The 13,390-nt window shown below is 37.4% G+C and overlaps 1 protein-coding gene across 1 annotated transcript in view; it reads left to right on the top strand.

Moving 5' to 3' along the window:
* Positions 1 to 13,390, top strand: part of SPAG16 (sperm associated antigen 16) — a 964,274-nt gene that overhangs the window by 534,916 nt on the left and 415,968 nt on the right. The gene's annotated exons all lie outside the window — the stretch shown is intronic.

Genomic DNA, 13,390 nt, shown 5'->3' with positions numbered 1-13,390 from the left:
ACATATCTTTGACTACATGGACCTTTGTTGGCAAAATGATGTCTCTTCTTTTTAATATGCTGTCTAGGTTTGTCATAGCTTTTCTTTCAAGGAGTAAGTGTCTTTTTTTTTTTTTTTTTTTTTTTTGAGTAAGTGTCTTTTAATTTCATGGCTGTAGTCACTGTTCACAGTGATTTTGGACCACAAGAAATTAAAATCTGCCACTGTTTTCATTTTTTATATATTTGCCATGAAGTGATGGGAGTGGATGTCATGATACTACTTTTTTGAATGTTAAATTTTAAGTCAGCTTTTTCACTCTCCTCTTTCACTTTCATCAAGAGGCTTTTTAATTCCTCTTCACTTTCTGCCATTAGGGTAGTATCATCTGCATATCTAAGGTTGTTGATATTTCTCCTGGCAGTCTTGATTCCAGCTTGTGATTCATCCAGCCCAGCATTGTATCATATTCAATAAAGATGAAAACCACAAAATTAACCTGTTAATACATTAGATAAGAAAACACTGATACATTCCCAAATGGATCTTTGGTGGTAATAGGAAAAATTTCACCATAATAGACCAAAAAAAAAAAAAAGTTGGTATTGCTGAAAAAGTGGAGAGAAACTAATGATGGCAACTTCAGTATCTTTTATATATTAATCTAATAAATAACATACCTCTGCTTTTCATGTGTTCTGTTGATCATATAAAGACCTCTGGTATGATGTAACAGGGGAATACATAGAAATTGTGTGGGGCCTCTTAGAAATTGGCTGCCACAGTACCCCCTCTGATACTCAACTGAGTCATGTCCCCTCTTTCTGTTACTCTTTGTGTGTGTGTCTGTAAGAGCTTTGTATATTATACTGTAGGGACATTTGTCTCTGGGAAGATTAAAATGTTATTCAAGATGCTACTGTAAAGACAACAGAGGTTTAACCAAGGTTCTGAACTAAAACCCCATGGCTTTTCTCCTACGCTCAAGTAGAATGCTATATAGGTCTATTACTGTGTGGTGCACTTTTTCCAACATTCATAATGTTTCTGTACTACTGAACATTTGGAATTGCTGAGATTATTTGTTTCTCCAGCTTTGCTTTATCCTCTAGCCTTCAGTTTGCCCTCAGCCATATCCCACTGGTATATATGTTCCAGTTTGTTAAATTCTCTCTCTGCTTCTCCAGGTTCTTTTTTTTTTTTTTTTTAATAGACATGAACACTATAGAACCAGACTTACTAGAATCACATGAATTGTAGGAGCAAATATGTTTGGAGTGAACATGTATAGATCTTTCTAAATTAGTCTTCTCGGGCTGCCATAACCAAATACCACAAACTGAATGGCTTAAGCAACATAAATTGATTTCTTACAGTTCTGGAGGGGGAAAGTTCAAGATAGAGGTTCTAGATGATTTGATTCCTAGTGATGGCTCTCTTCTTGGCTTAGAGATGACTACCTTCTCTGTGTATCCTCACATGGTAAAGAGGGTGAGCAAGCTCTTTGGTATCTCTTATAAGGAAACTTATCATATTAATCCTAGATTTATCCTTATGACCTCATTTAACCTTTTTCACTTTCTTACATCAGAGAATAACATTGTGAGTTAGGGCTTCAACACATGAATTTTGGGGGCATGAAGTTTATCAAATCTTTAGTGCTTAACCCTATGAGGAAAAAATGTGCTTGGACCTTGAGATGTTAGAAATTTCAAGGGGATATTTTTCAAAAGGGGTTTTGTGTTTATTCACATTATTTTTCTTAGTATTAATACAGATAATGAACTTTTAATACATTTGTTTCCAATAAGTAAGTTGCTCACAATATATGATTATCTGTTGTTGCTATTATTTCAGAAAAAAATTATTTCCTTCCTTAGTTTCCCTAGAATTTTAAAACAGATCACCAGCCCAGGTTGGCTGCATGAGACAAGTGCTCAGGGCTGGTGCACTGGGAAGACCCAGAGGGATGGGATGGAGAGGGAGGCGGGAGGGGGGATCGGGATGGGGAACACATGTAAATCCATGGCTGATTCAGGTCAGTGTATGGCAAAAACCACTACAATTAAAAAAAAATCCTTATTTAAGTTTAATATTCTACATTGCAATTTAACACGCTTTTCTTTAAAAAGGAAAATTGACAAAATTCGTCTACTGAAGTTACTGGTAGTAATGAAGAAAATTAAAATAATGAAAATTGCATTACCTAAAAGTCAACTTGAACTTGTTTTATTCACTTCAGTAGCCTCTTATTGTTGTAGTCACTAAATCTTGTCTGACTCTTTTGTGACCCCCATGGACTGTAGACTGCCAGTCTCCTCTATGATCTTTCCCAGGCAAGAACTGGAGTGGGTTGCAATTTCCTTCTCCAGGGCATCTTTCTGACCCAGGGATTGAACTCACTGGCAGGCAGATTCTTTACCATTGAGCCACCAGGGAAGCCCAGCCTCTTAATAGAGGATCAGATTTAAGACTAAAGCAAATCTATTATGTTAGCAATCCAGTATATCATTATAATAATTCCACTATTATACAAGGGCATTGATATACCGTAGTAAATTGAGTTAAGCTGGAATTAAGCTATTCTCAACATTCATCTTCTAGACATACATACACACATGCTCACAACAGTCCAAAGGACTGTTTGACAAACATTTTTGAAGTAAAACAACTCAGTTAATGAAGGAATCCATTTTCTTGGATTAATATTTGAGTTTCCCATTTTATTACTTTTCAAAAATACTATATATTTTACTGCATTTAAGGAAAATGTAACACATAACAAACATTGACAAGCTATTAGATATACTAAAGTCAGTAAGTAATATATGTTATAGCCAAAGCATAAGAAACATGTTCTTAGTAAAATATAAAATGATATTTTAATTTTAGAGCTCTAGCTAGCATTATATTGCTTCTATTAATGCCAATTTATGTTAAATTTATCAAACTGTCTTCTGAAGTCAATAAAAGAAGGGATTACTCTGAAGGAGTAATTTTAACTATAAATTGAGGCTATCATGTATCCTTATGTTTTGATCCATTTTTCTGCAATTATTTTTGTGGTTAAACCCTCCCACAAAATTCTCTAATTCCTTCTCTTAAAGCAATCCTGAGAATCAGTTGTTCAAGTATCTTAATTAAATTCTCTTGTTGGTCGTTTTTACTATTGAGTTAAGGTATCATTGAATTATTTTCTTAGGAAATAAAAGTAAATGCTTTTGTATTTTACACACATTTTTACAATGAAGGTTTGACGTGCTTTCTAGCTCTGAAAAGAAATAATAACAATGACCATTTAGAAGAAGTAAAATATGTCTTCCATTAAGTAAATGTGGCACAGTTAAAACCAAGTTCCAAGTTTTAGTTTCTAGTGTGCATGTGTGTGTATACACGTGTGTGGGAGGTGGAGAGACAAAGGGAGGGAGGAGGAAGAATGCGCCTGGTATGGGTCATCTGAGTTTACAAAATAACAGTGTATTTGACTCTTACACTTTTGACAACATAAGAACACAAGATGATTGAGCAAAATATGGCACTTGAAAGTTAACTTCTTTGGGATTTAGACAAATCACGAATTCTTTGCTGTTAGTTTGTTAATTGAGAACACTTTTTTAGTGAAAGAGTAAGTCATAGAAAAGTTGCACAAATATATTTTCATAGTATCATTATTTTAACAATTTTTATTATTAATATAATTTTAATATTCATCTGGAACTCTTGAAGTCCAAAATATGACTCCTAACAGAATTTACAGTCTTAAATATTTACTTTGTCATACTATTATAAATTCTAAGCTTTTGTGACTGGTACTGTAGAATATAATAAATAATATTTGCTGCTATTGAAAATTTCAAGCATAAGGGAATCATTTTTTTAATGAAGGCTTTAGCTTATAATTTTTTTGTTTATGGTTAAAAAGAAAGAACTCTGTTTGGTAAAATTAGTAGGAAATGCTAAATATATCAGTCTTGTAAAGGTCACTTGAAAGTTTAGTATTTTGCCTTGGAGATCAAGTAAGTTTAGAATGAGCCCATTCAAGTTTCATTAAGACAGCTGACTTCTCAGGATTGCTTTAAGAGAAGGAATTAGAGAATTTTGTGGGAGGGTTTAACTACCAAAAAAATTTGGAGGTAGTTTGTTTTTCAACAACAATAATAGTAATAAAAACAAATGACCATATAAATTAGTACTGAATGCCAAACTTCCCCCCAATAAAATCAACAAAGCTTTATTATATCATTTATTTGACTTATTTGTAATTAGTAAATAATATTTATTATGTGTCAGGCAATAAGGGGAGTTGAGGAAGCCCTTGACATAAATAATACAGAATATAAAATGATAAAGACATTACCTTAGGTTCCTTAGCATAGGGCTTCACAGTAATATTATTGTAGTGACATTAAAACAAACATACTTTGCAAACTCCCACCCATTTCTTATATATCAGAAACAGAAGAGATCGTGAAATAAAAGGATTAAGTGGAATTGAGAGAGATGAATCTCAGGATTGGGAGATTTTGTGGCTAGTATAACACTCTCTGCACATCCAAGTTGGAATCCCAAAAGAGAAGTAAATGCTGCTTGTATCATTTTATGCATGAATGAATATAATTGAGATAATTGATATGTTATTCTAGCAAATCTAATTACATGAATATTATCAACTGACTAAAAAAATCTAATTGCTGGTTACAGAACTTATCACTGAGGTTCCTCTTAATATGTTTCAAATTGACATTGTATACAGGACTATACTTCATTAATGATTTGTGGAAACAGAATGCTTGGCAGTGTATATATTTTACATGCATGTATACATATACATCGAAGAAGGCAATGGCGACCCACTGCAGTACTCTTGCCTGGAAAATCCCATGGACAGAGGAGCCTGGTGGGCTGCGAGTCGGACACGACTGAGCGACTTCACTTTCACTTTTCACTTCCATGCATTGGAGAAGGAAATGGCAACCCACTCCAGTGTTCTTCCTGGAGAATCCCAGGGACGGGGGAGCCTGGTGGGCTGCTGTCTATGGGGTCGCACAGGGTCGGACACGACTGAAGAGACTTAGCAGCAGCATACATATACATATGTGTGAATATGTATAAAATATATCCAAATCTATACAGTATATAAAAAGTATGCAGCATATCAGAGCCTGCTTTGTGTCCTTTCAGCTGGGAGGATAAGATAGCAAAGCTTACTGTAACTCTCTAGTACCACCAGGTTCTATACTTTCTCTGGTCTAGTCAACGAGTCCCACAGTGGGCCTGGTTTCTCCTGTAAAATACTGTTTCCAAGATCCACCACATCTCTTGTTACATGGGAAGTCAGTGAGTCATCTTAGTTGAGCATCTTCTATTTTGATTCTTTTTTTTTTTCATTTATTTTTATTAGTTGGAGGCTAATTACTTTACAATATTGTAGTGGGTTTTGTCATACATTGACATGAATCAGCCATGGATTTATGTGTATTCCCCATCCCGATCCCCCCTCCAGCCTCCCTCTCTACCCAATCCCTCTGAGTCTTCCCAGTGCACCAGGCCTGAGCACTTGTCTCATGCATCCAACCTGGGCTGGTGATCTGTTTCACTATAGATAATATACATGTTTCGATGCTGTTCTCTCGAAACATCCCACCCTCGCCTTCTCCCACAGAGTCCAAAAGTCTGTTCTGTACATCTGTGTCTCTTTTTCTGTTTTGCATATAGGGTTATCATTACCATCTTTCTAAATTCCATATATATGTGTTAGTATGCTGTAATGTTCTTTATCTTTCTGGCTTACTCCACTCTGTATAATAGGCTCCAGTTTCATCCATCTCATTAGAACTGATTCAAATGAATTCTTTTTAATGGCTGAGTAATATATATTTTGATTCTTATTGTGAGCCATTTTAAGCTACATTCCATAGAACCACTGGTGTTTTGAAAAGGTGCTTTTATTTATTCATTTTTTCATTTATTTTTATTAGTTGGAGGCTAATTACTTTACAATATTGTAGTGGTTTTTGCCATACATTGACATGAATCAGCCATGGATTTACATGTGTTCCCCATCCCGATCCCCCCTCCCACCTCCCTCCCCATCCCATCCCTCTGGGTCTTCCCAGTGCACCAGCCCTGAGCACTTGTCTCATGCATCCAACCTGGGCTGGCGATCTGTTTCACACTTGATAATATGCATGTTTCAATGCTATTCTCTCAGATCATCCCACCCTTGCCTTCTCCCACAGAGTCCAAAAGTCTGTTCTATACATCTGTGTCTCTTTTTCTGTCCTGCATATAGGGTTATCGTTACCATCTTTTAAAATTCCATATATATGCGTTAGTATACTGTATTGGTCTTTATCTTTCTGGCTTACTTCACTCTGTATAATGGGCTCCAGGTTCATCCATCTCATTAGAACTGATTCAAATGTATTCTTTTTCATGGCTGAGTAATATTCCATTGTGTATATGTACCATAGCTTTCTTATCCATTCGTCTGCTAATGGGTGTCTTCCATGTCCTGGCTATTATAAACAGTGCTGCGATGAACATTGGGGTGCACGTGTCTCTTTCAGATCTGGTTTCCTCGGTGGGTATGCCCAGGAGTGGGATTGCTGGGTCATATGGCAGTTCTATTTCCAGTTTTTTAAGGAATCTCCACACTGTTCTCCATAGTGGCTGTACTAGTTTGCATTCCCACCAACAGTGAAAAGGTGCTTTTAATAAGAGTTTTGGTGAAACAAATCAAGGGAGAAGGAAACCCACATCCTAAACATGGTTCTAAGGCTCTGTTCAAGGTGGCCTCCAACTCCACTGGTGCCATATGCCACTCTCCTTGTCTCTTATTTCAGTCCGGAAGCCCCTGGCCTCTCCACTGCTCTGCCTGAGCACCCTGCTCCACCTGGACAGCGCATGTGTGAACACGTATAAAATATATCCAAATCTATACAGTATATAAAAAGTATGCAGCATATCAGAGCCTGCTTTGTGTCCTTTCAGATATCCACATGGCTTATTCCCTCATTCAACTCTCTGCTAATGATTCATCTTATCAAAGAGAACTTCCCTAGTTACCTATTTAAATAATACATTCAACTAACTTTATTTTTCTTAACCAAGCTTACTAGATTAGGTTGTCTTAAATATATATTTGTTTATTGTCTCAACACAAACAGAAGGATGAAAACTTTATGAGAGTTTATCAGAATTATACTGATATGTCCACGCTGCTTCACTTCAGGTCAGTCATTCAGCCATGTCCGACTCTTGGAAACCCCATGGACTCAGCATGCCAGGCTTCCCTGCCCTTCACCAACACTCGGAGCCTGCTCAAACATGTCCGTCGAGTTGATGATGCCATCCAACCAATTCATTCTCTGTTGTTCCCTTCTCCTCCTGCCATCAATCTTTCCCAGCATCAGGATCACTTCCAATGAGTAAGTTCTTTGCATCAGCTGTCCAAAGTATTGGAGCTTCAGCTTCAGCATCAGTCCTTCCAATGAATATTCAGGACTGATTTCCTTTAGGATTGACTGGTTTGATCTCCTTGCAGTACAAGGGACTCTCAAGGGTCTTCTCCAACACCACAGTTCAAAAGTATCAATTCTTCAGCACTCAGCTTTCTTTATGGTCCAACTCTCACATCCATACATGACTACTAGAAAAACCATAGCTTTGACTAGACGGATTTTGTCAGCAAGTAATGTCTGCTTTTTAATATGCTGTCTAGGTTTGTCATAGCTTTTCTTCCAAGGAGCAAGCATCTTTTAATTTATGGCTTCAGTCACCATCTGCAGTGATGCTAGAGCCCCAAAATATAGTCTTTCACCATTTTCATTGTTGCTCCATTTATTGCCATAAAGTGGTGGGACTGGATGCCATGATCTTCACTTTCTGAATGTTGAATTTTAAGCCAGCTTTTTCACTCTCCTCTTTCACTTTCATCAAGAGGCTCTTTAGTTCCTCTTTACTTTCTGCCATTGGGGTAGTGTCATCTGCATATCTGAGATTGTTGATATTTCTCACAATAATCTTGATTCCAGCTTGTGCTTCATCCAGCCCAGCATTTCTCATGATGTTCCCTGCATATAAGTTAAATAAGCACGGTGATAGCATACAGCCTTGATGTACTCCTTTCCCCATTTTGAACCAGTCCCTTGTTCCATGCCTGGTTCTAACTTGCTTGACCTGCATATATACTTCTCCGAAGGCAGGCAGCGTGGTCTGGTATTCCCATCTCTTTCAGAAGTTTCCACAGTTTGCTGTGATCCACACAGTAAAAGGCTTTGGCATAGTCAATAAAGAAGAAATAGATGTTTTTCTGGAACTTTCTTGCTTTTTCTGTGATCCAACGGATGATTCTAAATGTGATTTTGCCCCTCTTACCATCTTGCTGGGGCTTCTGCTTTGCCCTTGGATGTGGGGTATATTATTTTGATGGGATTCAACATTCTCCTGTTTTTGGTTGTTCAGTAGCGAGTTGTAATTTTGGAGTTTTAGCAGGAGAAGATGAGCACACGTCCTTCTACTTTGCCATCTTGGCCCAAGAAAAAGAAATGCAAAATGGCAAAATGTTGTCTTAGGAGGCTTTACAAATAGCTGAAAAAAGAAAAGAAGTAAAGGCAAAGGAGAAAAGGAAAGGTATATCAATCTGAATGCAGAATTCCAAGGAATAGCAAGTAGAGATATGAAAGCCTTCCTTAATGATCAGTGCAAAGAAATACGGAAAAGCAATAGAATGGGAAACACTAGCTATTACTTCAAGAAAATTAGAGATAACAAGAGAAACTTTCATGCAAAGATGGGCACAATAAAGGACAGAAATTGTATGGACCTAACAGAAGCAGAAGATATTAAGAAGAGGTGGCAAGAAAACACAGAGGAATTATACAAAAAAGATCTTCGTGACTCAGATAACCATGATGGTGTGGTCACTCACCTAGAGCCAGACATCCTGGAATGCAAAGTCAAGTGGGCCTTTGGAAGCATCACTACCAACAAAGCTAGTTGAGGTGATGGAATTCCAGCTGAGCTATTTCATATCCTAAAAGGTGATGCTGTGAAAGTGTTGCACTCAATATGCCAGCAAATTTAGAAAACTCAGCAGTAGCCACAGTACTGGAAAAGGTCAGTTTTCATTCCAGTCCCAAAGAAAGGCAATGCCAAAGATTGTTCAGACTACTCATCTCACATGCTATCAAAGTAATGCTCAACATTCTCCAAGTCAGGCTTCAACAGTACATGAACCATGATTTCCAGAGATTCAGTTGTATTTAGAAGAGGTAGAGGAACCAGAGATCAAATTACCAACATCCACTGAATCATCAAAAAGCAAGAGAGTCCCAGAAAAAAAAACATCTATTTCTGCTTTATTGACTATGCCAAAGCCTTTGACTTTTGGGATCACAGCAAACTGTGAAAACTTCTGAAAGAGATGGGACTACCAGACCATGTTGCCTGCCTCCAGAGAAGTATGTGTACAAGTCAAGAAGCAACAGTTAGAACTGGAACAATAGATTGGTTCCAAATTGGGAAAGGAGTACGTCAAGGCTGCATACTGCCACCTCGTTTATTTAACTTATATGCAGAGTACATCATGTGAAATGCCGAGCTGGATGAAGCGCAACCTGGCCTCAAGATTGCCAGGAAAAATATCAATAACCTCAGATATGCAGATGACACCATGCTGATGGCAGAAAGTGAAGAAGAACTAAAGAGCCTCTTGATGAAAGTGAAAGAGGAGAGTGAAAAAGTTGGCTTAAAACTCAACATTCAGAAAACTAAGATCATGGCATCTGATCCCATCACTTCATGGCAAATAGATGGGTAAACAATGGAAAAGGTGAGAGACTATATTTTGGGGGGGCTCCAAAATCACTGCAGATGGTGACTGCAGCCATGAAATGAAAATACACTTACTCCTTGGAAGGAAAGCTATGACAAACCTAGACAGCTTATTAAAAAGCAGAGACATTACTTTGCCAACAAAGATCCATCTAATCAAGGCTATGGTTTTTCAAGTAGTCATGTATGGATGTGAGAGTTGGACCATAAAGATAGCTGAGTGCTGCAGAATTGATGCTTTTGAACTGTGGTGTTGGAGAAGACTCTTGAGAGTCCCTTGGACTTCAAGGAGATCCAACCAGTCCATCCTAAAAGAAATCAGTCCTGAATATTAATTGGAATGACTGAGGCTAAAGCTGAAACTCTAATACTTTGGCCTCCTGATGTGAAGAACTGACTCATTTGGAAAAAGCCTGATGCTGGTAAAGATTGAAGGCAGGAGGAAATGGGGACGACAGAGGATGAGATGGTTGCATGGCATCACTGAATCAATGGACACAAGTTTGAGCAAGCGGCAAGAGTTGGTTATGGACAGGGAAGCCTGGTGTACTGCAGTACATGGGGTTGCAAAAGAGCCAGACACGACTGAGTTAACTGAACTGAATGGATGTTGGCAATTTGATTTTTGGTTCCTCTCTCTTTTGTAACTCCAGCTTGCACATCTGGATGTTCATGTTTCATATACTGTTGAAGCCTGGTTTGGAGAATTTCGAGCATTACTTTGCTAGTGTGTGAGATGAGTGCAATTGTGCAGTAGTTTGAATATTCTTTGGTACTGCCTTTCGTTGGGATTGGAATGAAAGCTGACCTTTTTCATTCCTGTGGCTACTGCTGAGTTTTCCAAATTGCTGGAACATTCAGTGCAGCACTTTCACAGCATCATCTTTTAGGACTTGAAATAGCTCAACTGGAATTCCATCACCTGCACTAGCTTTGTTGGTTGTGATGCTTCCTAATGCCTACTTGACTTTGAATTCCAGGATGTCTGGTCTTGGTGAGTGATCACACCATCGTGTTTATCTGGGTCATGAAATTCTTTTTTGTATAGCTCTTCCATGTATTCTTGCCACTTTTTCTTAATATTTTCTGCTTCTGTTGGGTCCATACCATTTCTGTCCTTTATTGTGCCCATATTTGCATGAAATGTTCCCTTGTTATCTCTAATTTTCTTGAAGTAATAGCTAGTGTTTCCCATTCTATTGTTTTCCTCTGTTTCTTTACACTGATCACCTCCTTGCTATTCTTTGGAACTCTGCATTCAGAGCTGCATTCGGATATAGCTTTCTTTTTTTCATTTGCCTTTCGCTTCTCTTCTCTTAGGTGTAAGCCCTCCTCATTCAACCATTTTGACTTTTTGCATTTCTTGTTTCTTGGGGATGCTCTTGATCACTCCTTCCTGTACAGTGTCTCAAACCTCCATCCGTAGTTCTTCAGGCACTTTGTCAGATCTAATCCCTTGAATCTATTTGTCATTTCCACTGTATAGTTATAAGAGATTTGATGTAAGTCATACCTGAATAGCCTAGTGGTTTTTCCTACTTTCTTCAATGTAACTTTGAATTTTGCAATATGATGTTCATGATGTGAGCCACAGTCAGCTCCTTGTCTTGTTTTTGCTGACTATATAGAGCTTCTCTATCTTCGACTGCAAGGAATATAATCATCTGATTTTGGCTATTGACCATCTGGTGCTGTCCATGTATAGAGTCGTCTCTTGTGTTTTTGGAAGAGGGTGTTTGCTCTGACCAGTGCATTTTCTTGACATAACTTTGTTAACCTTTGCCCTGCTTCAGTTTGTACTCCTAGCTCAAATTTGCCTGTTACTCCAGTTTCCCTTGTCTTCCTACTTTTACATTCCAGTCCCCTATGTTGAAAAAAACATCTTTTTGGGGGTGTTAGTTCTACAAGGTATTGTAGGTAATCATAGAACTGTTCAACTTCAGCTTCTTTGGCATTAGTGGTTGGGGGATAGACTTGGATTACTGTTGTATTGAATCGTTTGCTTTGGAAATGAACAGAGATCATTCTGTCATTTTGGGGATTGTACCAAAGTAACTGCATTTCAGAGTCTTTTGTTGACCTTGAGGCCTACTGAATTTCTTCTAAGGGATTCTTGCCCACAGTAGTAGATATGTGGTCATATGAATTAAATTCACCAATTCCAGTCCATTTTAGTTCGCTGATTCCTAGAATGTCGATGTTCACTCTTGCCATCTCCTGTTTGACCACTTCCAATTTGCCTCGATTCATGGACCTGACATTCCAGGCTCCTGTGCAGTATTGTTTTTTTTTTTTTTTTTTCATTGTTCACCAGGAGTTTATTTTTATTTTCTTTTTTTATTTTAGTACACATTTAATGAAATCAAAGAACAAAAAATATTGATTTTGGCATATTTTCACAAATCTATGATCTCATGATACAACATCACTCTTTCCTTCCTTCACCAGTCATGTCTACACCTGGGCATTGTTTTCTCTTTGGCTCCATCTCTTCATTCTTTCTGTAGTTATTTCTCCACTGTTTAGAATATTTCTATGTTCTATATTTTATATATTCTGTATTCTATGTTTTTCTACACGGAGGTCCTCGGAAAGTACATCATAAGTAAATAAAGGAAAAAATGAGTCCCTCATATCCATGTCAACCAGTTTGGGGGCTTTGTTTCTCTGTGTAATGTAATGGGGTTTTTAAAGCACTTTTCTTCTGTAACAAAATCTCTGTGTCTAAAAAAAGTTTGATAAAAATGTGAAATTTTGTGGGAGAAGGCGAGGGTGGGATGTTCAGAGAGAACAGCATTAAAACAAGTATACTATCAAGGGTGAAACAGATCACCAGCCCAGGTTGGGTGCATGGAGACAAGTGCTCAGGGCTGGTGCACTGGGAAGACCCAGAGGGATGGGATGGGGAGGGGGGATCGGGTTGGGGAACACATGTAAATCCATGGCTGATTCATGTCAATGTGTGGCAAAAACCACTACAGTATTGTAAAGTAATTAGCCTCCAACTAATAAAAATAAGTGGAAAAAAATGTTCAATTTATGAAAGCAGTGATATGATGTAGTGTAAGTTCTAAGCATGTTTTTGATGCTGTTGAAATAATTCTATAAATTATTAAATCATCTTACAAAAATATTAGTTTATAAAACTTGTACCCAACAGTTGTCACAAATGTTTAAGCTAAGAAATGTTCAAGTTTTCATATTTGTTTAGTAAATATAGTAGATTTTAAGCCATATCTTTCTATAACTTGTGAAATTGGGTAAAAAGAAACTAAACCCTGTATATAACTGTACCAGTTTAATAAAACATAAGCATTTGTCATTTTAACAATAGAAGTTAAATGAAAACAGTTAGTAGTCAATATTTCTGCACCCAGCAAAAACCTAAGAAAGTATCCAAAAACTTTTTAAGGTTTATTTTATGATAAAAGAGGAACAGAGCAAAATGTTACAAATCATTTTTTTTATTGACCCTGAAAACTGATCATACTTATCCTCTATGAGAGTCCCAGTGGGAGGAAATAGAAGAACATCTAAAGTTCATTTGGTCAGTATCATAAGAGTCTTGTTAATT

The sequence above is a fragment of the Cervus canadensis genome, chromosome 24 (assembly GCF_019320065.1).
Source record: "Cervus canadensis isolate Bull #8, Minnesota chromosome 24, ASM1932006v1, whole genome shotgun sequence".
NCBI lineage: Eukaryota > Metazoa > Chordata > Mammalia > Artiodactyla > Cervidae > Cervus > Cervus canadensis.
Note: the sequence above shows the minus strand (reverse complement) of the source record. Positions and strands in the feature narration are given on the sequence as shown.